This window comes from Chiloscyllium punctatum, chromosome 44, assembly GCF_047496795.1.
Source record: "Chiloscyllium punctatum isolate Juve2018m chromosome 44, sChiPun1.3, whole genome shotgun sequence".
Taxonomy (NCBI): domain Eukaryota; kingdom Metazoa; phylum Chordata; class Chondrichthyes; order Orectolobiformes; family Hemiscylliidae; genus Chiloscyllium; species Chiloscyllium punctatum.
Window position 1 is genome coordinate 62,794,846 of NC_092782.1, and position 22,353 is coordinate 62,817,198.

Genomic DNA, 22,353 nt, shown 5'->3' on the forward strand with positions numbered 1-22,353 from the left:
ACAGTGTGTAATGTTCAAGGTGTTTCTGTGTGTGCCACACAGTCTGTAACAGTTCAAGGTGTTTATGTGTGTGTCGCACAATCTGTAACAGTTCAAGGTGTTTCTGTGTGTGTCACACAGTGTGTCACAGTTCAAGGTGTTTATGTTTGTGTCAGACAGTCTGCAAAAGTGCAAAGAGTTTCTGTGTGTGTCACACAGTCTGCAACAGTTCAAGTTGTTTCAGTGTGTGCCACACAGTCTTCGGCATTTCAAGGTGTTTCTGTGTGTGTCACACAGTCTTTAGCAGTTCAAGGTGTTTCTGAGTGTGCCACACAGTCTGTCACAGTTCAAGGTGTTTCTGTGTGTGCCACACAGTCTGTCACAGTTCAAGGTGTTTCTGTGTGTGCCACACAGTCTGTAACAGTTAAAGGCGTTTCTGTTTGTGCCTCAGAGTGTGTAACATTTCAAGGTGTTTCTGTGTGTGCCACACAGTCTGCAACAGTTCAAGGTGTTTCTATGTGTGCCGCGCAGTCTGTAACATTTCAAGGTGTTTCTGTGTGTGCCACGCAGTCTGTAACAGTTCAAGGTGTTTCTGTGTGTGCCGCACAGTCTGTAACAGTACAACGTGTTTCTGTGTGTGCCCCACAGTCTGTAACATTTCAAGGTGTTTTTGTGCTGCCGCACAGTCTGCAACAGTTCAAGGTGTTTCTGTGTGTGCCAGACAGTGTTTAACAGTTCAAGGTGTTTCTGTGTGTGCCACACAGTCTGTAACTGTTCAAGGTGTTTCTGTGTGTGTGACACAGTCTGTAACAGTTCAAGGTGTTTCTGTGTGTGCCACACAGTCTGTAACTGTTCAAGGTGTTTCTGTGTGTGTGACACAGTGTGTAACAGTTCAAGGGGTTTCTGTGTTGCCACACAGTCTGTAACAGTTCAAGGTGTGACTGTTTGTGCCACACAATCTGCAACAGTTCAAAGTGTTTCCGAGTGTGCCACACTGTCTGTAACTGTTCAAGGTGTTTCTGTGTGTGCCACACAGTGCATAACAGTTCAAAGTGTTTATGTGTGTGCCACACAATCTCCAACAGTTCAGGGTGTTTCTGTGTGTTTTACACAGTTTGTAACAGTTGAAGGTGTGTCTGTTCATGCCACACAGTCTGCAACAGTTCAAGGTGTTTCCGAGTGTGCCACACAGTCTGTAACAGTTCAAGGTGTTTTTGTGTTGCCGCACAGTCTGCAACAGTTCAAGGTGTTTCTGTGTGTGTCACACAGTCTGCAACAGTTCAAGGTGTTTCTGTGTGTGCCACACAGTCTCCAACAGTTCAAGGTGTTTCTGTGTGTGTCACACAGTCTGCAACAGTTCAAGGTGTTTCTGTGTGTGTCACACAGTCTGCAACAGTTCAAAGTGTTTCTGTGTGTGTCACACAGTCTGCAACAGTTCAAGGTTTTCTGTGTGTGTCACACAGTTTGCAACAGTTCAAGGTGTTTCTGTGTGTGCCACACAGTCTGCAACAGTTCAAGGTGTTTCTGTGTGTGTCACACAGTCTGCAACAGTTCAAGGTGTTTCTGTGTGTGTCACACAGTCTGCAACAGTTCAAGGTGTTTCTGTGTGTGCCACACAATCTGCAACAGTTCAAGGCGTTTCTATGTGTGCCACACAGTCTGTAATTTTACAAGGTGTTTCTGTGTGTGTCACACAGTCTGTAACAGTTCAAGGTGTTTTTGTGTTGCCGCACAGTCTGTAACAGTTGAAGGTGTTTCTGTGCGCATCAAACAGTCTTCAGCAGTTCAAAGTGTTTCTGTGTGTGTCACACAGTTTGCAACAGTTCAAGGTGTTTCTGTGTGTGCCACACAATCTGCAACAGTTCAAGGCGTTTCTATGTGTGCCACACAGTCTGTTATTTTACAAGGTGTTTCTCTGTGTGCCACACAGTCTGTAACAGTTCAAGGTGTTTCTGTGTGTGCCACACATTGTCCAACAGTTCAACGTGTTTCTGATTGTGAGCCACACCGTGTGTAACAGTTCAAGCTTTTTCTGTGTGTGTCACACAGTTTGTAGCAGTTCAAGGTGTTTCTGTGTGTGTCACACAGTCTTCAGCAGTTCAAGGGGTTTCTGTGTGCGCCACACAGTCTGCAACCGTTAAAGGTGTGTCTGTTCGTGCCACACAATCTGCAACAGTTCAAAGTGTTTCCGAGTGTGCCACACTGTCTGTACTGTTCAAGCTGTTTCTGTGTGTGCCACACAGTGCATAACAGTTCAAGTTGTTTCTGTGAGTACGTCACAGTCTGTAACATTTTAAGGTGTTTCTGCTTGTGACACACAGTCTGTAACAGTACAAGGTCTTCAACGTGTTTCTGTGTTGCCACACAGTCTGCAACAGTTCAAGGTGTTTCTGTGTGTGTCACACAGTCGGCAACAGTTCAAGGCGTTTCTGTGTGTGTCACACTGTCTGCAACAGTTCAAGGTGTTTCTGTGTGTGTCACACAGTCGGCAACAGTTCAAGGTGTTTCTGTGTGTGCCACACAGTATTTAATTTTTCAAGGCGTTTCTGTGTGTGCCACATAGTGTTTAACAGTTCAAGTTGTTTCTGTGTGTATCACACAGTCAGCAACAGTTCAAGGTATTTCTGTGTGTGCCTCACAGTCTTCGGCAGTTCAAGGTGTTTCCGTGTGTGCCACACAGTCTGTCACAGTTAAAGGCGTTTCTGTGTGTGCCTCAGAGTGTGTAACATTTCAAGGTGTTTCTGGGTGTCTCACACAGTCTGCAACAGTTCAAGGTGTTTCTGTTTCTGTCACACAGTGTTTAACAGTTCAAGGTGTTTCTGTGTGTGTCACACAGTGTGTAACACTTCAAGGTGTTTCCGTGTGTGCCTCACTGTCTGCAACAGTTCAAGGTGTTTCTGTGTGTGTCACACAGTCTGCAACAGTTCAAGGCGTTTCTGTGTGTGCCACACAGTCTGTAATTTTTCAAGGTGTTTCTGTGTGTGCCACACAGTGTTTAACAGTTCAAGGTGTTTCTGTGTGTGTCACACAGTGTGTAATACTTCACGGTGTTTCTGTGTGTGCCTCACTGTCTGTAACAGTTCAAGGTGTTTATGTGTGTGCCACACAGTTTGTAATGTTCAAGGTGTTTCTGTGTGTGCCACACAGTCTGTAACAGTTCAAGGTGTTTATGTGTGTGTCGCACAATCTGTAACAGTTCGAGGTGTTTCTGTGTGTGTCACACAGTGTGTCACAGTTCAAGGTGTTTATGTTTGTGTCGGACAGTCTGCAACAGTGCAAAGAGTTTCTGCGTGTGTCACACAGTCTGCAACAGTTCAAGTTGTTTCAGTGTGTGCCACACAGTCTTCGGCATTTCAAGGTGTTTCTGTGTGTGTCACACAGTCTTTAGCAGTTCAAGGTGTTTCTGAGTGTGCCACACAGTCTGTCACAGTTCAAGGTGTTTCTGTGTGTGCCACACAGTCTGTCACAGTTCAAGGTGTTTCTGTGTGTGTCACACAGTCTTCAGCAGTTCAAGGTGTTTCTGTGTGTGCCACACAGTCTGTAACAGTTAAAGGCGTTTCTGTTTGTGCCTCAGAGTGTGTAACATTTCAAGGTGTTTCTGTGTGTGCCACACAGTCTGCAACAGTTCAAGGTGTTTCTATGTGTGCCACGCAGTCTGTAACATTTCAAGGTGTTTCTGTGTGTGCCACACAGTCTGTAACAGTTCAAGGTGTTTCTGTGTGTGCCGCACAGTCTGTAACAGTACAACGTGTTTCTGTGTGTGCCACACAGTCTGTAACATTTCAAGGTGTTTTTGTGCTGCCGCGCAGTCTGCAACAGTTCAAGGTGTTTCTATGTGTGCCACGCAGTCTGTAACATTTCAAGGTGTTTTTGTGTTGCCGCACAGTCTGCAACAGTTCAAGGTGTTTCTGTGTGTGCCAGACAGTGTTTAACAGTTCAAGGTGTTTCTGTGTGTGCCACACAGTCTGTAACTGTTCAAGGTGTTTCTGTGTGTGTGACACAGTCTGTAACAGTTCAAGGTGTTTCTGTGTGTGCCACACAGTCTGTAACTGTTCAAGGTGTTTCTGTGTGTGTAACACAGTGTGTAACAGTTCAAGGGGTTTCTGTGTTGCCACACAGTCTGTAACAGTTCAAGGTGTGACTGTTTGTGCCACACAATCTGCAACAGTTCAAAGTGTTTCCGAGTGTGCCACACTGTCTGTAACTGTTCAAGGTGTTTCTGTGTGTGCCACACAGTGCATAACAGTTCAAAGTGTTTCTGTGTGTGCCACACAATCTCCAACAGTTCAGGGTGTTTCTGTGTGTTTTACACAGTTTGTAACAGTTGAAGGTGTGTCTGTTCATGCCACACAGTCTGCAACAGTTCAAGGTGTTTCCGAGTGTGCCACACAGTCTGTAACAGTTCAAGGTGTTTTTGTGTTGCCGCACAGTCTGCAACAGTTCAAGGTGTTTCTGTGTGTGTCACACAGTCTGCAACAGTTCAAGGTGTTTCTGTGTGTGCCACACAGTCTGCAACAGTTCAAGGTGTTTCTGTGTGTGTCACACAGTCTGCAACAGTTCAAGGTGTTTCTGTGTGTGCCACACAGTCTGCAACAGTTCAAGGTGTTTCTGTGTGTGTCACACAGTCTGCAACAGTTCAAGGTGTTTCTGTGTGTGTCACACAGTCTGCAACAGTTCAAGGTGTTTCTGTGTGTGCCACACAATCTGCAACAGTTCAAGGCGTTTCTATGTGTGCCACACAGTCTGTAATTTTACAAGGTGTTTCTATGTGTGCCACACAGTCTGCAACAGTTCAAGGTGTTTCTGTGTGTGCCACACAGTCTGCAACAGTTCAAGGTGTTTCTGTGTGTGTCACACAGTCTGCAACAGTTCAAGGTGTTTCTGTGTGTGTCACACAGTCTGCAACAGTTCAAGGTGTTTCTGTGTGTGCCACACAATCTGCAACAGTTCAAGGCGTTTCTATGTGTGCCACACAGTCTGTAATTTTACAAGGTGTTTCTATGTGTGCCACACAGTCTGTAACAGTTCAAGGTGTTTCTGTGTGTGTCACACAGTTTGCAACAGTTCAAGGTGTTTCTGTGTGTGCCACACAATCTGCAACAGTTCAAGGCGTTTCTATGTGTGCCACACAGTCTGTAATTTTACAAGGTGTTTCTCTGTGTGCCACACAGTCTGTAACAGTTCAAGGTGTTTCTGTGTGTGCCACACATTGTCCAACAGTTCAACGTGTTTCTGATTGTGAGCCACACCGTGTGTAACAGTTCAAGCTTTTTCTGTGTGTGTCACACAGTTTGTAGCAGTTCAAGGTGTTTCTGTGTGTGTCACACAGTCTTCAGCAGTTCAAGGGGTTTCTGTGTGCGCCACACAGTCTGCAACCGTTAAAGGTGTGTCTGTTCGTGCCACACAATCTGCAACAGTTCAAAGTGTTTCCGAGTGTGCCACACTGTCTGTACTATTCAAGCTGTTTCTGTGTGTGCCACACAGTGCATAACAGTTCAAGTTGTTTCTGTGAGTACGTCACAGTCTGTAACATTTTAAGGTGTTTCTGCTTGTGACACACAGTCTGTAACAGTACAAGGTCTTCAACGTGTTTCTGTGTTGCCACACAGTCTGCAACAGTTCAAGGTGTTTCTGTGTGTGTCACACAGTCGGCAACAGTTCAAAGTGTTTCTGTGTGTGTCACACAGTCTGCAACAGTTCAAGGTGTTTCTGTGTGTGCCACACAGTCTGCAACAGTTCAAGGTGTTTCTGTGTGTGTCACACAGTCTGCAACAGTTCAAGGTGTTTCTGTGTGTGTCACACAGTCTGCAACAGTTCAAGGTGTTTCTGTGTGTGCCACACAATCTGCAACAGTTCAAGGCGTTTCTATGTGTGCCACACAGTCTGTAATTTTACAAGGTGTTTCTATGTGTGCCACACAGTCTGTAACAGTTCAAGGTGTTTCTGTGTGTGTCACACAGTTTGCAACAGTTCAAGGTGTTTCTGTGTGTGCCACACAATCTGCAACAGTTCAAGGCGTTTCTATGTGTGCCACACAGTCTGTAATTTTACAAGGTGTTTCTCTGTGTGCCACACAGTCTGTAACAGTTCAAGGTGTTTCTGTGTGTGCCACACATTGTCCAACAGTTCAACGTGTTTCTGATTGTGAGCCACACCGTGTGTAACAGTTCAAGCTTTTTCTGTGTGTGTCACACAGTTTGTAGCAGTTCAAGGTGTTTCTGTGTGTGTCACACAGTCTTCAGCAGTTCAAGGGGTTTCTGTGTGCGCCACACAGTCTGCAACCGTTAAAGGTGTGTCTGTTCGTGCCACACAATCTGCAACAGTTCAAAGTGTTTCCGAGTGTGCCACACTGTCTGTACTATTCAAGCTGTTTCTGTGTGTGCCACACAGTGCATAACAGTTCAAGTTGTTTCTGTGAGTACGTCACAGTCTGTAACATTTTAAGGTGTTTCTGCTTGTGACACACAGTCTGTAACAGTACAAGGTCTTCAACGTGTTTCTGTGTTGCCACACAGTCTGCAACAGTTCAAGGTGTTTCTGTGTGTGTCACACAGTCGGCAACAGTTCAAGGCGTTTCTGTGTGTGTCACACTGTCTGCAACAGTTCAAGGTGTTTCTGTGTGTGTCACACAGTCGGCAACAGTTCAAGGTGTTTCTGTGTGTGCCACACAGTATTTAATTTTTCAAGGCGTTTCTGTGTGTGCCACATAGTGTTTAACAGTTCAAGTTGTTTCTGTGTGTATCACACAGTCAGCAACAGTTCAAGGTGTTTCTGTATGTGCCTCACAGTCTTCGGCAGTTCAAGGTGTTTCCGTGTGTGCCACACAGTCTGTCACAGTTCAAGGTGTTTCTGTGTGTGCCACACAGTCTGTAACAGTTAAAGGCGTTTCTGTGTGTGCCTCAGAGTGTGTAACATTTCAAGGTGTTTCTGGGTGTCTCACACAGTCTGCAACAGTTCAAGGTGTTTCTGTGTCTGTCACACAGTCTGCAACAGTTCAAGGTGTTTCTGTGTGTGCCACACAGTGTTTAACAGTTCAAGGTGTTTCTGTGTGTGTCACACAGTGTGTAATACTTCAAGGTGTTTCTGTGTGTGCCTCACTGTCTGTAACAGTTCAAGGTGTTTCCGTGTGTGTCACACCATCTGTAACATTTCAAGGTGTTTCTGTGTGTGTGCCACACAGTCTGTACCAGTTGAAGGTGTTTCTGTGTGTTCCCCACAGTGTGTAGCAGTACAAGGTGTTTCTATGTGCGCCACACCATCTGCAGCGGGTCTAGGTGTTTCTGTGTGTTCCACACAGTCTGTAACAGTTGAAGGTGTTCAAGGTGTTTCTGTGTGTGCCACACAGTCTGGAACAGTTGACGGTGTATCTGTGTGTTCCCCACAGTGTGTAACATTTCAAGGTGTTTCTGTGTGTGCCACACAGTGCATAACAGTTCAAGTTGTTTCTGTGAGTACGACAGAGTCTGTAACATTTCAAGGTGTTTCTGCTTGTGATACACAGTCTGTAACAGTTCAAGGTCTTCAAGGCGTTTCTGTGTGTGCCACACAGTGTGTAACAGTTCAAGGTGTTCCTGTGTGTGCCACACAGTGTCTAACATTTCAAGATGTTTCTGTGTGTGCCACACAGTCTGTATCAGTTCAAGGTGTTTCTGTGTGTTCCCCACAGTGTGTAACACTTCAAGGTGTTTCTGTGTGTGTCACACAGTCTTCAGCAGTTCAAGGTGTTTCTGTGTGGGCCACACAGTCTGTAACAGTTCAAGGCGTTTCTGTGTGTGCCTCGCAGTCAGCAACAGTTTAAGGTGTTTCTGTGTTGCCACACAGTCTTCAACAGTTCAAGGTGTTTCTGTGTGTGTCACACAGTCTGCAACATTTCAAGGTGTTTCTGTGTGTGTCGCACAGTCTTCAGCAGTTGAAGGTGTTTCTGTGTTGCCACACAGTCTGCAACAGTTCAAGGTGTTTCTCTGTGTGCCACACAGTAACAGTTCATGGTGTTTCTGTGTGTGCCACACAGTTACAGATCAAGGTGTTTCTGTGTGTGTCACACAGTCTGTAACATTTCAAGGTGTTTCTGTGTGTGTCACAAAGTCTGCAACAGTTCAAAGAGTTTCTGTGTGTGTCACACAGTCTGCAACAGTTCAAGTTGTTTCAGTGTGTGCCACACAGTCTTCAGCAGTTCAAGGGGTTTCTGTGTTGCCACACAGTCTGCAACAGTTCAAGGTGTTTATGTGTGTGCCACACAGTCTGTAATGTTCAAGGTGTTTCTGTGTGTGCCAAACAGTCTGTAACAGTTCAAGGTGTTTATGTGTGTGTCGCACAGTCTGTAACAGTTCAAGGTGTTTCTGTGTGTGTCACACAGTGTGTCACAGTTCAAGGTGTTTTTGTTTGTGTCACACAGTCTGCAACAGTTCAAAGAGTCTCTGTGTGTGTCACACAGTCTGTAACAGTTCAAGTTTTTTCAGTGTGTGCCACACAGTCTTCAGCAGTTCAAGGTGTTTCTGTGTGTGCCAAACAGTCTGTAACAGTTCAAGGTGTTTCTGTGTGTGCCGCACAGTCTGTAACAGTGCAACGTGTTTCTGTGTGTGCCACGCAGTCTGTAACATTTCAAGGTGTTTTTGTGTTGCCACACAGTCTGCAACTGTTCAAGGTGTTTCTGTGTGTGCCAGACAGTGTTTAACAGTTCAAGGTGTTTCTGTGTGTGCCACACAGTCTGTAACTGTTCAAGGTGTTTCTGTGTGTGCCACTCAGTGCATAACTGTTCAAAGTGTTTCTGTGTGTGCCACACAATCTCCAACAGTTCAAGGTGTTTCCGAGTGTGCCACACAATCTGTAACAGTTCCAGGTGTTTCTGTTTGTGTCACACAGTCTGCAACAGTTCAAGGTGTTTCTGTGTGTGCCACACAGTCTGTAACGGTTCAAGGTGTTTTTGTGTGTGTCACACAGTATGTAACAGTTCAAGGTGTTTCTGTGTGTGCCATACAGTCTTCAGCAGTGCAACGTGTTTCTGTGTGTGCTACACAGTTTGTAACATTTCAAGGTGTTTTTGTGTTGCCACGCAGTCTTCAACAGTTCAAGGTGTTTCTGTGTGTGCCAGACAGTCTTCAGCAGTGCAACGTGTTTCTCTGTGTGTCACATAGTCTGTAACAGTTCAAGGTGTTTCTGTGTGTGTCACACAGTCTGCAACAGTTCAAGGTGTTTCTGTGTGTGTCACATAGTCTGCAACAGTTCAAGGTGTTTCTGTGTGTGTCACACAGTCTGCAACAGTTCAAGGTGTTTCTGTGTGTGTCACACAGTCTGCAACAGTTCAAGGTGTTTCAGTGTGTGCCACATAGTCTTCAGCAGTTCAAGGTGTTTCTGTGTGTGCCACACAATCTGCAATAGTTGAAGGTGTTTCTGTGTGTGCCACACAATCTGCAACAGTTCAAGGTGTTTCTGTGTGTGCTACAGAGTCTGTCACAGTTCAAGGTGTTTCTGTTTGTGTCACACAGTCTTCAGCAGTTCAAGGTGTTTCTGTGTGTGCCACACAGTCTGTAACAGTTAAAGGCGTTTCTGTGTGTGCCTCAGAGTGTGTAACATTTCAAGGTGTTTCTGGGTGTCTCACACAGTCTGTAACAGTTCAAGGTGTTTCTGTGTGTGTCACACAGTCTGCAACAGTTCAAGGTGTTTCTGTGTGTGTCACACAGTCTGCAACAGTTCAAGGTGTTTCTGTGTGTGCCACACAGTCTGTAACAGTTCAAGGTGTTTCAGTGTGTGCCACACAGTCTTCAACAGTTCAAGGTGTTTATGTGTGTGCCACACAGTCTGTAACAGTTCAAGGTGTTTCTGTGTGTGCCACACAGTCTTCAACAGTTCAAGGTGTTTATGTGTGTGCCTCAGAGTGTGTAACATTTCAAGGTGTTTCTGTGTGTGCCACATAGTCTGCAAAAGGTCAAGGTGTTTCTACGTGTGCCTCGCAGTCTGCAACAGTTCAAAGTATTTCTGTGTGTGCCACACAGTCTGTAACAGTTCAAGGTGTTTCTGTGTGTGCTGCACAGTCTGTAACAGTGCAACGTGTTTCTGTGTGTGCCACGCAGTCTGTAACATTTCAAGGTGTTTTTGTGTTGCCGCACAGTCTGCAACAGTTCAAGGTGTTTCTGTGTGTGCCACACCATCTGCAGCGGGTCTAGGTGTTTCTGTGTGTTCCACACAGTCTGTAACAGTTGAAGGTGTTCAAGGTGTTTCTGTGTGTGCCACACAGTCTGGAACAGTTGACGGTGTATCTGTGTGTTCCCCACAGTGTGTAACATTTCAAGGTGTTTCTGTGTGTGCCACACAGTGCATAACAGTTCAAGTTGTTTCTGTGAGTACGACAGAGTCTGTAACATTTCAAGGTGTTTCTGCTTGTGATACACAGTCTGTAACAGTTCAAGGTCTTCAAGGCGTTTCTGTGTGTGCCACACAGTGTGTAACAGTTCAAGGTGTTCCTGTGTGTGCCACACAGTGTCTAACATTTCAAGATGTTTCTGAGTGTGCCACACAGTCTGTAACATTTCAAGGTGTTTTTGTGTTGCCACACAGTCTGCAACTGTTCAAGGTGTTTCTGTGTGTGCCAGACAGTGTTTAACAGTTCAAGGTGTTTCTGTGTGTGCCACACAGTCTGTAACTGTTCAAGGTGTTTCTGTGTGTGCCACTCAGTGCATAACAGTTCAAAGTGTTTCTGTGTGTGCCACACAATCTCCAACAGTTCAAGGTGTTTCCGAGTGTGCCACACAATCTGTAACAGTTCCAGGTGTTTCTGTTTGTGTCACACAGTCTGCAACACTTCAAGGTGTTTCTGTGTGTGCCACACAGTCTGTAACGGTTCAAGGTGTTTTTGTGTGTGTCACACAGTATGTAACAGTTCAAGGTGTTTCTGTGTGTGCCACACAGTCTTCAGCAGTGCAACGTGTTTCTGTGTGTGCTGCACAGTTTGTAACATTTCAAGGTGTTTTTGTGTTGCCACGCAGTCTTCAACAGTTCAAGGTGTTTCTGTGTGTGCCAGACAGTCTTCAGCAGTGCAACGTGTTTCTCTGTGTGTCACATAGTCTGTAACAGTTCAAGGTGTTTCTGTGTGTGTCACACAGTCTGCAACAGTTCAAGGTGTTTCTGTGTGTGTCACATAGTCTGCAACAGTTCAAGGTGTTTCTGTGTGTGTCACACAGTCTGCAACAGTTCAAGGTGTTTCTGTGTGTGTCACACAGTCTGCAACAGTTCAAGGTGTTTCAGTGTGTGCCACATAGTCTTCAGCAGTTCAAGGTGTTTCTGTGTGTGCCACACAATCTGCAATAGTTGAAGGTGTTTCTGTGTGTGCCACACAATCTGCAACAGTTCAAGGTGTTTCTGTGTGTGCTACAGAGTCTGTCACAGTTCAAGGTGTTTCTGTTTGTGTCACACAGTCTTCAGCAGAACAAGGTGTTTCTGTGTGTGCCACACAGTCTGTAACAGTTAAAGGCGTTTCTGTGTGTGCCTCAGAGTGTGTAACATTTCAAGGTGTTTCTGGGTGTCTCACACAGTCTGTAACAGTTCAAGGTGTTTCTGTGTGTGTCACACAGTCTGCAACAGTTCAAGGTGTTTCTGTGTGTGTCACACAGTCTGCAACAGTTCAAGGTGTTTCTGTGTGTGCCACACAGTCTGTAACAGTTCAAGGTGTTTCAGTGTGTGCCACACAGTCTTCAACAGTTCAAGGTGTTTATGTGTGTGCCTCAGAGTGTGTAACATTTCAAGGTGTTTCTGTGTGTGCCACATAGTCTGCAAAAGGTCAAGGTGTTTCTATGTGTGCCTCGCAGTCTGCAACAGTTCAAAGTATTTCTGTGTGTGCCACACAGTCTGTAACAGTTCAAGGTGTTTCTGTGTGTGCTGCACAGTGTGTAACAGTTCAAGGTGTTTCTGTGTGTGCCGCACAGTCTGTAACAGTGCAACGTGTTTCTGTGTGTGCCACGCAGTCTGTAACATTTCAAGGTGTTTTTGTGTTGCCGCACAGTCTGCAACAGTTCAAGGTGTTTCTGTGTGTGCCACACCATCTGCAGCGGGTCTAGGTGTTTCTGTGTGTTCCACACAGTCTGTAACAGTTGAAGGTGTTCAAGGTGTTTCTGTGTGTGCCACACAGTCTGGAACAGTTGACGGTGTATCTGTGTGTTCCCCACAGTGTGTAACATTTCAAGGTGTTTCTGTGTGTGCCACACAGTGCATAACAGTTCAAGTTGTTTCTGTGAGTACGACAGAGTCTGTAACATTTCAAGGTGTTTCTGCTTGTGATACACAGTCTGTAACAGTTCAAGGTCTTCAAGGCGTTTCTGTGTGTGCCACACAGTGTGTAACAGTTCAAGGTGTTCCTGTGTGTGCCACACAGTGTCTAACATTTCAAGATGTTTCTGTGTGTGCCACACAGTCTGTATCAGTTCAAGGTGTTTCTGTGTGTTCCCCACAGTGTGTAACACTTCAAGGTGTTTCTGTGTGTGTCACACAGTCTTCAGCAGTTCAAGGTGTTTCTGTGTGGGCAACACAGTCTGTAACAGTTCAAGGCGTTTCTGTGTGTGCCTCGCAGTCAGCAACAGTTTAAGGTGTTTCTGTGTTGCCACACAGTCTTCAACAGTTCAAGGTGTTTCTGTGTGTGTCACACAGTCTGCAACATTTCAAGGTGTTTCTGTGTGTGTCGCACAGTCTTCAGCAGTTGAAGGTGTTTCTGTGTTGCCACACAGTCTGCAACAGTTCAAGGTGTTTCTGTGTGTGCCACACAGTAACAGTTCATGGTGTTTCTGTGTGTGCCACACAGTTACAGATCAAGGTGTTTCTGTGTGTGTCACACAGTCTGTAACATTTCAAGGTGTTTCTGTGTGTGTCACAAAGTCTGCAACGTTTCAAGGTGTTTCTGTTTGTGTCACACAGTCTGCAACAGTTCAAAGAGTTTCTGTGAGTGTCACACAGTCTGCAACAGTTCAAGTTGTTTCAGTGTGTGCCACACAGTCTTCAGCAGTTCAAGGGGTTTCTGTGTTGCCACACAGTCTGCAACAGTTCAAGGTGTTTCTGTGTGTGCCACACAGTCTGTTACAGTTCAAGGTGTTTCTGTGTGTGCCACACAGTCTGTAACAGTTCAAGGTGTTTATGTGTGTGTCGCACAGTCTGTAACAGTTCAAGGTGTTTCTGTGTGTGTCACACAGTGTGTCACAGTTCAAGGTGTTTTTGTTTGTGTCACACAGTCTGCAACAGTTCAAAGAGTCTCTGTGTGTGTCACACAGTCTGTAACAGTTCAAGTTGTTTCAGTGTGTGCCACACAGTCTTCAGCAGTTCAAGGTGTTTCTGTGTGTGCCAAACAGTCTGTAACAGTTCAAGGTGTTTCTGTGTGTGCCGCACAGTCTGTAACAGTGCAACGTGTTTCTGTGTGTGCCACGCAGTCTGTAACATTTCAAGGTGTTTTTGTGTTGCCACACAGTCTGCAACTGTTCAAGGTGTTTCTGTGTGTGCCAGACAGTGTTTAACAGTTCAAGGTGTTTCTGTGTGTGCCACACAGTCTGTAACTGTTCAAGGTGTTTCTGTGTGTGCCACTCAGTGCATAACAGTTCAAAGTGTTTCTGTGTGTGCCACACAATCTCCAACAGTTCAAGGTGTTTCCGAGTGTGCCACACAATCTGTAACAGTTCCAGGTGTTTCTGTTTGTGTCACACTGTCTGCAACACTTCAAGGTGTTTCTGTGTGTGCCACACAGTCTGTAACGGTTCAAGGTGTTTTTGTGTGTGTCACACAGTATGTAACAGTTCAAGGTGTTTCTGTGTGTGCCACACAGTCTTCAGCAGTGCAACGTGTTTCTGTGTGTGCTACACAGTTTGTAACATTTCAAGGTGTTTTTGTGTTGCCACGCAGTCTTCAACAGTTCAAGGTGTTTCTGTGTGTGCCAGACAGTCTTCAGCAGTGCAACGTGTTTCTCTGTGTGTCACATAGTCTGTAACAGTTCAAGGTGTTTCTGTGTGTGTCACACAGTCTGCAACAGTTCAAGGTGTTTCTGTGTGTGTCACATAGTCTGCAACAGTTCAAGGTGTTTCTGTGTGTGTCACACAGTCTGCAACAGTTCAAGGTGTTTCTGTGTGTGTCACACAGTCTGCAACAGTTCAAGGTGTTTCAGTGTGTGCCACATAGTCTTCAGCAGTTCAAGGTGTTTCTGTGTGTGCCACACAATCTGCAATAGTTGAAGGTGTTTCTGTGTGTGCCACACAATCTGCAACAGTTCAAGGTGTTTCTGTGTGTGCTACAGAGTCTGTCACAGTTCAAGGTGTTTCTGTTTGTGTCACACAGTCTTCAGCAGTTCAAGGTGTTTCTGTGTGTGCCACACAGTCTGTAACAGTTAAAGGCGTTTCTGTGTGTGCCTCAGAGTGTGTAACATTTCAAGGTGTTTCTGGGTGTCTCACACAGTCTGTAACAGTTCAAGGTGTTTCTGTGTGTGTCACACAGTCTGCAACAGTTCAAGGTGTTTCTGTGTGTGTCACACAGTCTGCAATAGTTCAAGGTGTTTCTGTGTGTGCCACACAATCTGCAATAGTTCAAGGTGTTTCTGTGTGTGCCACACAATCTGCAACAGTTCAAGGCGTTTCTATGTGTGCCATAGAGTCTGTAATTTTTCAAGGTGTTTCTGTGTGTGCCACACAGCCTTCAGCAGTTCAAGGTGTTTCTGTGTGTGTCAAACAGTCTTCAGCAGTTGAAGGTGTTTCTGTGTGTGCCACACAGTCTGCAACAATTCAAGGTGTTTCTGTGTGTGTCAAACAGTCTTCAGCAGTTGAAGGTGTTTCTGTGTGTGTCACACAGTCTTCAGCAGTTCAAGGGGTTTCTGTGTTGCCACACAGTCTACAACAGTTCAAGGTGTTTATGTGTGTGCCACACAGTCTGTAATGTTCAAGGTGTTTCTGTGTGTGCCACACAGTCTGTAACAGTTCCAGGTGTTTATGTGTGTGTTCCACAGTCTGTAACAGTTCAAGGTGTTTCTGTGTATGTCACACAGTGTGTCACTGTTCAAGGTGTTTATGTTTGTGTCACACAGTCGGCAACAGTTCAAAGAGTTTCTGTGTGTGTCACACAGTCTGCAACAGTTCAAGTTGTTTATGTGTGTGCCACACAGTCTTCGGCATTTCAAGGTGTTTCCGTGTGTGTCACACAGTCTGTAACAGTTCCAGGTGTTTCTGTGTGTGCCACACAGTCCGTAACAGTTCAAGGTGTTTATGTGTGTGTTACACAGTCTTTAGCAGTTCAAGGTGTTTCTGTGTGTGCCACACAGTCTGTCACAGTTCAAGGTGTTTCTGTGTGTGCCACACAGTCTGTCACAGTTCAAGGTGTTTCTGTGTGTGTCACACAGTCTTCAACAGTTCAAGGTGTTTATGTGTGTGCCTCAGAGTGTGTAACATTTCAAGGTGTTTCTGTGTGTGCCACATAGTCTGCAAAAGGTCAAGGTGTTTCTATGTGTGCCTCGCAGTCTGCAACAGTTCAAAGTATTTCTGTGTGTGCCACACAGTCTGTAACAGTTCAAGGTGTTTCTGTGTGTGCTGCACAGTGTGTAACAGTTCAAGGTGTTTCTGTGTGTGCCGCACAGTCTGTAACAGTGCAACGTGTTTCTGTGTGTGCCACGCAGTCTGTAACATTTCAAGGTGTTTTTGTGTTGCCGCACAGTCTGCAACAGTTCAAGGTGTTTCTGTGTGTGCCACACCATCTGCAGCGGGTCTAGGTGTTTCTGTGTGTTCCACACAGTCTGTAACAGTTGAAGGTGTTCAAGGTGTTTCTGTGTGTGCCACACAGTCTGGAACAGTTGACGGTGTATCTGTGTGTTCCCCACAGTGTGTAACATTTCAAGGTGATTCTGTGTGTGCCACACAGTGCATAACAGTTCAAGTTGTTTCTGTGAGTACGACAGAGTCTGTAACATTTCAAGGTGTTTCTGCTTGTGATACACAGTCTGTAACAGTTCAAGGTCTTCAAGGCGTTTCTGTGTGTGCCACACAGTGTGTAACAGTTCAAGGTGTTCCTGTGTGTGCCACACAGTGTCTAACATTTCAAGATGTTTCTGTGTGTGCCACACAGTCTGTATCAGTTCAAGGTGTTTCTGTGTGTTCCTCACAGTGTGTAACACTTCAAGGTGTTTCTGTGTGTGTCACACAGTCTTCAGCAGTTCAAGGTGTTTCTGTGTGGGCCACACAGTCTGTAACAGTTCAAGGCGTTTCTGTGTGTGCCTCGCAGTCAGCAACAGTTTAAGGTGTTTCTGTGTTGCCACACAGTCTTCAACAGTTCAAGGTGTTTCTGTGTGTGTCACACAGTCTGCAACATTTCAAGGTGTTTCTGTGTGTGTCGCACAGTCTTCAGCAGTTGAAGGTGTTTCTGTGTTGCCACACAGTCTGCAACAGTTCAAGGTGTTTCTGTGTGTGCCACACAGTAACAGTTCATGGTGTTTCTGTGTGTGCCACACAGTTACAGATCAAGGTATTTCTGTGTGTGTCACACAGTCTGTAACATTTCAAGGTGTTTCTGTGTGTGTCACAAAGTCTGCAACGTTTCAAGGTGTTTCTGTTTGTGTCACACAGTCTGCAACAGTTCAAAGAGTTTCTGTGAGTGTCACACAGTCTGCAACAGTTCAAGTTGTTTCAGTGTGTGCCACACAGTCTTCAGCAGTTCAAGGGGTTTCTGTGTTGCCACACAGTCTGCAACAGTTCAAGGTGTTTATGTGTGTGCCACACAGTCTGTAATTTTCAAGGTGTTTCTGTGTGTGCCACACAGTCTGTAACAGTTCAAGGTGTTTATGTGTGTGTCGCACAGTCTGTAACAGTTCAAGGTGTTTCTGTGTGTGTCACACAGTGTGTCACAGTTCAAGGTGTTTTTGTTTGTGTCACACAGTCTGCAACAGTTCAAAGAGTCTCTGTGTATGTCACACAGTGTGTAAGAGTTCAAGTTGTTTCAGTGTGTGCCACACAGTCTTCAGCAGTTCAAGGTGTTTCTGTGTGTGCCAAACAGTCTGTAACAGTTCAAGGTGTTTCTGTGTGTGCCACACAGTCTGTAACAGTGCAACGTGTTTCTGTGTGTGCCACGCAGTCTGTAACATTTCAAGGTGTTTTTGTGTTGCCACACAGTCTGCAACTGTTCAAGGTGTTTCTGTGTGTGCCAGACAGTGTTTAACAGTTCAAGGTGTTTCTGTGTGTGCCACACAGTCTGTAACTGTTCAAGGTGTTTCTGTGTGTGCCACTCAGTGCATAACAGTTCAAAGTGTTTCTGTGTGTGCCACACAATCTCCAACAGTTCAAGGTGTTTCCGAGTGTGCCACACAATCTGTAACAGTTCCAGGTGTTTCTGTTTGTGTCACACAGTCTGCAACACTTCAAGGTGTTTCTGTGTGTGCCACACAGTCTGTAACGGTTCAAGGTGTTTTTCTGTGTGTCACACAGTATGTAACAGTTCAAGGTGTTTCTGTGTGTGCCACACAGTCTTCAGCAGTGCAACGTGTTTCTGTGTGTGCTACACAGTTTGTAACATTTCAAGGTGTTTTTGTGTTGCCACGCAGTCTTCAACAGTTCAAGGTGTTTCTGTGTGTGCCAGACAGTCTTCAGCAGTGCAACGTGTTTCTCTGTGTGTCACATAGTCTGTAACAGTTCAAGGTGTTTCTGTGTGTGTCACACAGTCTGCAACAGTTCAAGGTGTTTCTGTGTGTGTCACATAGTCTGCAACAGTTCAAGGTGTTTCTGTGTGTGTCACACAGTCTGCAACAGTTCAAGGTGTTTCTGTGTGTGTCACACAGTCTGCAACAGTTCAAGGTGTTTCAGTGTGTGCCACATAGTCTTCAGCAGTTCAAGGTGTTTCTGTGTGTGTCACACAGTCTGCAACAGTTCAAGGTGTTTCTGTGTGTGCCACACAGTCTGTAACAGTTCAAGGTGTTTCAGTGTGTTCCACATAGTCTTCAGCAGTTCAAGGTGTTTCTGTGTGTGCCACACAATCTGCAACATTTCAAGGTGTATCTGTGTGTGTCACACAGTCTGCAATAGTTCAAGGTGTTTCTGTGTGTGCCACACAATCTGCAATAGTTCAAGGTGTTTCTGTGTGTGCCACACAATCTGCAACAGTTCAAGGCGTTTCTATGTGTGCCATAGAGTCTGTAATTTTTCAAGGTGTTTCTGTGTGTGCCACACAGCCTTCAGCAGTTCAAGGTGTTTCTGTGTGTGTCAAACAGTCTTCAGCAGTTGAAGGTGTTTCTGTGTGTGCCACACAGTCTGCAACAATTCAAGGTGTTTCTGTGTGTGTCAAACAGTCTTCAGCAGTTGAAGGTGTTTCTGTGTGTGTCACACAGTCTTCAGCAGTTCAAGGGGTTTCTGTGTTGCCACACAGTCTACAACAGTTCAAGGTGTTTATGTGTGTGCCACACAGTCTGTAATGTTCAAGGTGTTTCTGTGTGTGCCAAACAGTCTGTAACAGTTCCAGGTGTTTATGTGTGTGTTCCACAGTCTGTAACAGTTCAAGGTGTTTCTGTGTATGTCACACAGTGTGTCACTGTTCAAGGTGTTTATGTTTGTGTCACACAGTCGGCAACAGTTCAAAGAGTTTCTGTGTGTGTCACACAGTCTGCAACAGTTCAAGTTGTTTATGTGTGTGCCACACAGTCTTCGGCATTTCAAGGTGTTTCCGTGTGTGTCACACAGTCTGTAACAGTTCCAGGTGTTTCTGTGTGTGCCACACAGTCCGTAACAGTTCAAGGTGTTTATGTGTGTGTTACACAGTCTTTAGCAGTTCAAGGTGTTTCTGTGTGTGCCACACAGTCTGTCACAGTTCAAGGTGTTTCTGTGTGTGTCACACAGTCTGCAACAGTTCAAGGTGTTTCTGTGTGTGTCACACAGTCTGCAACAGTTCAAGGTGTTTCTGTGTGTGCCACACAATCTCCAACAGTTCAAGGTGTTTCTGTGTGTTTGACACAGTTTGTAATAGTTGAAGGTGTGTCTGTTCGTGCCACACAGTCTGCAACAGTTCAAGGTGTTTCCGAGTGTGCCACACAGTCTGTAACAGTTCAAGGTGTTTTTGAGTTGCAGCACAGTCTGCAACAGTTCAAGGTGTTTCTGTGTGTGCCACACAGTCTGTAACATTTCAAGTTGTTTTTGTGTTGCCGCACAGTCTGCAACAGTTCAAGGTGTTTCTGTGTGTGTCACACAGTCTGCAACAGTTCAAGGTGTTTCTGTGTGTGCCACACAGTCTGCAACAGTTCAAGGTGTTTCAGTGTGTGCCACACAGTCTGTAACAGTTCAAGGTGTTTCTGTGTGTACCACCCAGTCTGTAACAGTTCAAGGTGTTTCTGTGTGTGCCACACAGTCTGTAACATTTCAAGTTGTTTTTGTGTTGCCGCACAGTCTGTAACAGTTGAAGGTGTTTCTGTGCGCATCAAACAGTCTTCAGCAGTTCAAAGTGTTTCTGTGTGTGCTACACAGTCTGTAACATTTCAAGGTGTTTCTGTGTGTGCCACACAGTCTGCAACAGTTCAAGGTGTTTCTGTGTGTACCACACAGTCTGTAACAGTTCAAGGTGTTTCTGTGTGTGCCACACAGTCTGCAACAGTTCAAGGTGTTTCTGTGTGTGTCACACAGTCTGTAATAGTTCAAGGTGTTTCTGTGTGTGTCACACAGTATGCAACAGTTCAAGGTGTTTCTGTGTGTGTCACACAGTCTGCAACAGTTCAAGGTGTTTCTGTGTGTGTCACACAGTCTGTAGCAGTTCAAGGTGTTTCTGTGTGTGTCACACAGTCTGCAACAGTTCAAGGTGTTTCTGTGTGTGTCACACAGTCTGCAACAGTTCAAGGTGTTTCTGTGTGTGCCATACAGTCTGCAACAGTTCAAGGTGTTTCTGTGTGTGTCACACAGTCTGCAACAGTTCAAGGTGTTTCTGTGTGTGTCACACAGTCTGCAACAGTTCAAGGTGTTTCTGTGTGTGTCACACAGTCTGCAACAGTTCAAGGTGTTTCTGTGTGTGTCACACAGTCTGTAACAGTTCAAGGTGTTTCTGTGTGTGCCACACATTGTCCAACAGTTCAAGGTGTTTCTGAGTGTGAGCCACACCATGTGTAACAGCTCAAGCTTTTTCTGTGTGTGTCACACAGTCTGTAGCAGTTCAAGGTGTTTCTGTGTGTGCCACACAGCCTGCAACAGTTTAAGGTGTGTCTGTGTGCGCCACACAGTCTGTAGCAGTTCAAGGTGTTTTTGTGTGTGCCACGCAGTCTGCAACGGTTCAAGGTGTTTCTGTGTGTGTCACACAGTCTGTAGCAGTTCAAGGTGTTTCTGTGTGTGCAACACAATCTGCAACAGTTCAAGGTGTTTCTGTGTGTCTCACACAGTCTGCAACAGTTCAAGGTGCTTCAGTTTGTGCCACACAGTCTGTAATATTGCAAGGTGTTTCTGTGTGTGCCACACAACCCTCAGCAGTTCAAGGTGTTTCAGTGTTTCCACACAGTCTGCAACAGTTCAAGGCGTTTCTGTGTGTGCCACACAGTCTGTATCCGTTCAAGGTGTTTCTGTGTGTGCCACACAGTCTGTTACAGTTCAAGGCGTTTCTGTGTGTTCCACACAGTCTCCAACAGTTCAAGGTGTTTCTGAGTGTGAGCCACACCGTGTGTAACAGTTCAAGCTTTTTCTGTGTTTGTCACACAGTCTGTAGCAGTTCAAGGTGTTTCTGTGTGTGTCACACAGTCTGTAACAGATCAAGGTGTTTCTGTGTGTGTCACACAGTCTGTAGCAGTTCAAGGTGTTCAAGGTGTTTCTCTGTGTGACGCACAGTCTGTAACAGTTGAAGGTGTTTATATGTGTGCCACACCATGTGTAACTGTTCAAGGAGTTTCTGTGTGTGCCACACAATCTCAAACATTTCAAGGTGTTTCTGTGTGTGCCACACAGTCTGTAACATTTGAAGGTGTTCAAGTTGTTTCTGTGTGTTCCCCACAGTGTGTAACACTTCAAGGTGTTTCTGTGTGTGTCACACTGTCTGTAACATTTCAAGGTGTTTCTGTGTGTGCCGCATAGTCTGAAACAGTTCAATTTTTTTCTGTGTGTGCCACACAGTCTCCAACAGTTCAAGGTGTTTCTGTGTGTGCCACACCATCTGTAACATTTCAAGGTGTTTCTGTGTGTGTGCCACAGTGTGTAGCAGTTCAAGGTGTTTCTGTGTGTGACACACAGTCTGTAACAGTTCAAGGTGTTTCTGTGTGTGCCACACCATCTGTAACATTTCAAGGTGTTTCTGTGTGTGTGCCACAGTGTGTAGCAGTTCAAGGTGTTTCTGTGTGTGACACACAGTCTGTAACAGTTCAAGGTGTTTCTGTGTGTGACACACAGTCTGTAACAGTTCAAGGTGTTTCTGTGTGTGTCACACAGTCTGAAACAGATCTCGGTGTTTTTATGTGTGCCCCACAGTGTGTAACAGTTGAAGGTGTTTCTGTGTGTGTCACACAATCTGCAACATTTCAAGGTGTTTCTGTGTGTGTCGCACAGTCTGAAACAGATCTAGTTGTTTTTATGTGTGCCACACAGTGTGTAACAGTTGAAGGTGTTTCTGTGTGTGTCACACAGTCTGCCATAGGCCAAGTTGTTTCCGTATGTGAGCAAAACAGTGTGTAACAGTTCAAGGTTTTTCTGTCTGTCACGCACACAGTGTTTAACATTTCAAGGTGTTTCTGTGTGTGCCACACCATCTCAGTGGGCCAAGGTGTTTCCCTGTGTGCCACACAGTCTGTAAAAGTTCAAGGTGTTTCTGTGTGTGCCACAGAGTGTGTAACAGTTCAAGGTGTTTCTGTGTGTGCCACACAGTCTGCAACATTTCAAGGTGTTTCTGTGTGTGTCGCACAGTCTGAAACAGATCTAGGTGTTTTTATGTGTGCCACACAGTGTGTAACAGTTGAAGGTGTTTCTCTGTGTGTCACACAGTCTGCAGTAGGTCAGGTTGTTTCCGTATGTGAGCAACACAGTGTGTAACAGTTCAAGGTTTTTCTGTCTGTCAGGCACACAGTCTCCAACAATTCAAGGTGTTTCTGTGTGTGCCACACAGTCTGTAACAGTTGAAAGTGTTCAAGGTGTGTCTGTGTGCGGGTGCACAGTCTGTAACAGTTGAAGGCATTTCTGTTTGTTCCCCACATTGTGTAACACCTCAAGGTGTTTCTGTGTGTGACACACAGTGTCTAACATTTCAAGATGTTTGTGTGTGTGCCACACAGCCTGTATCAGTTCAAGGTGTTTCTGTGTGTTCCCCACAGTGGGTAACACTTCAAGGTGTTTCTGTCTGTGCCACACCGTCTGGAGCTGGTCAAGGTGTTTCTGTGTGTGTCACACTGTCAGTAACATTTCAAGTTGTTTCTGTGTGTGCCACACAGTCTGT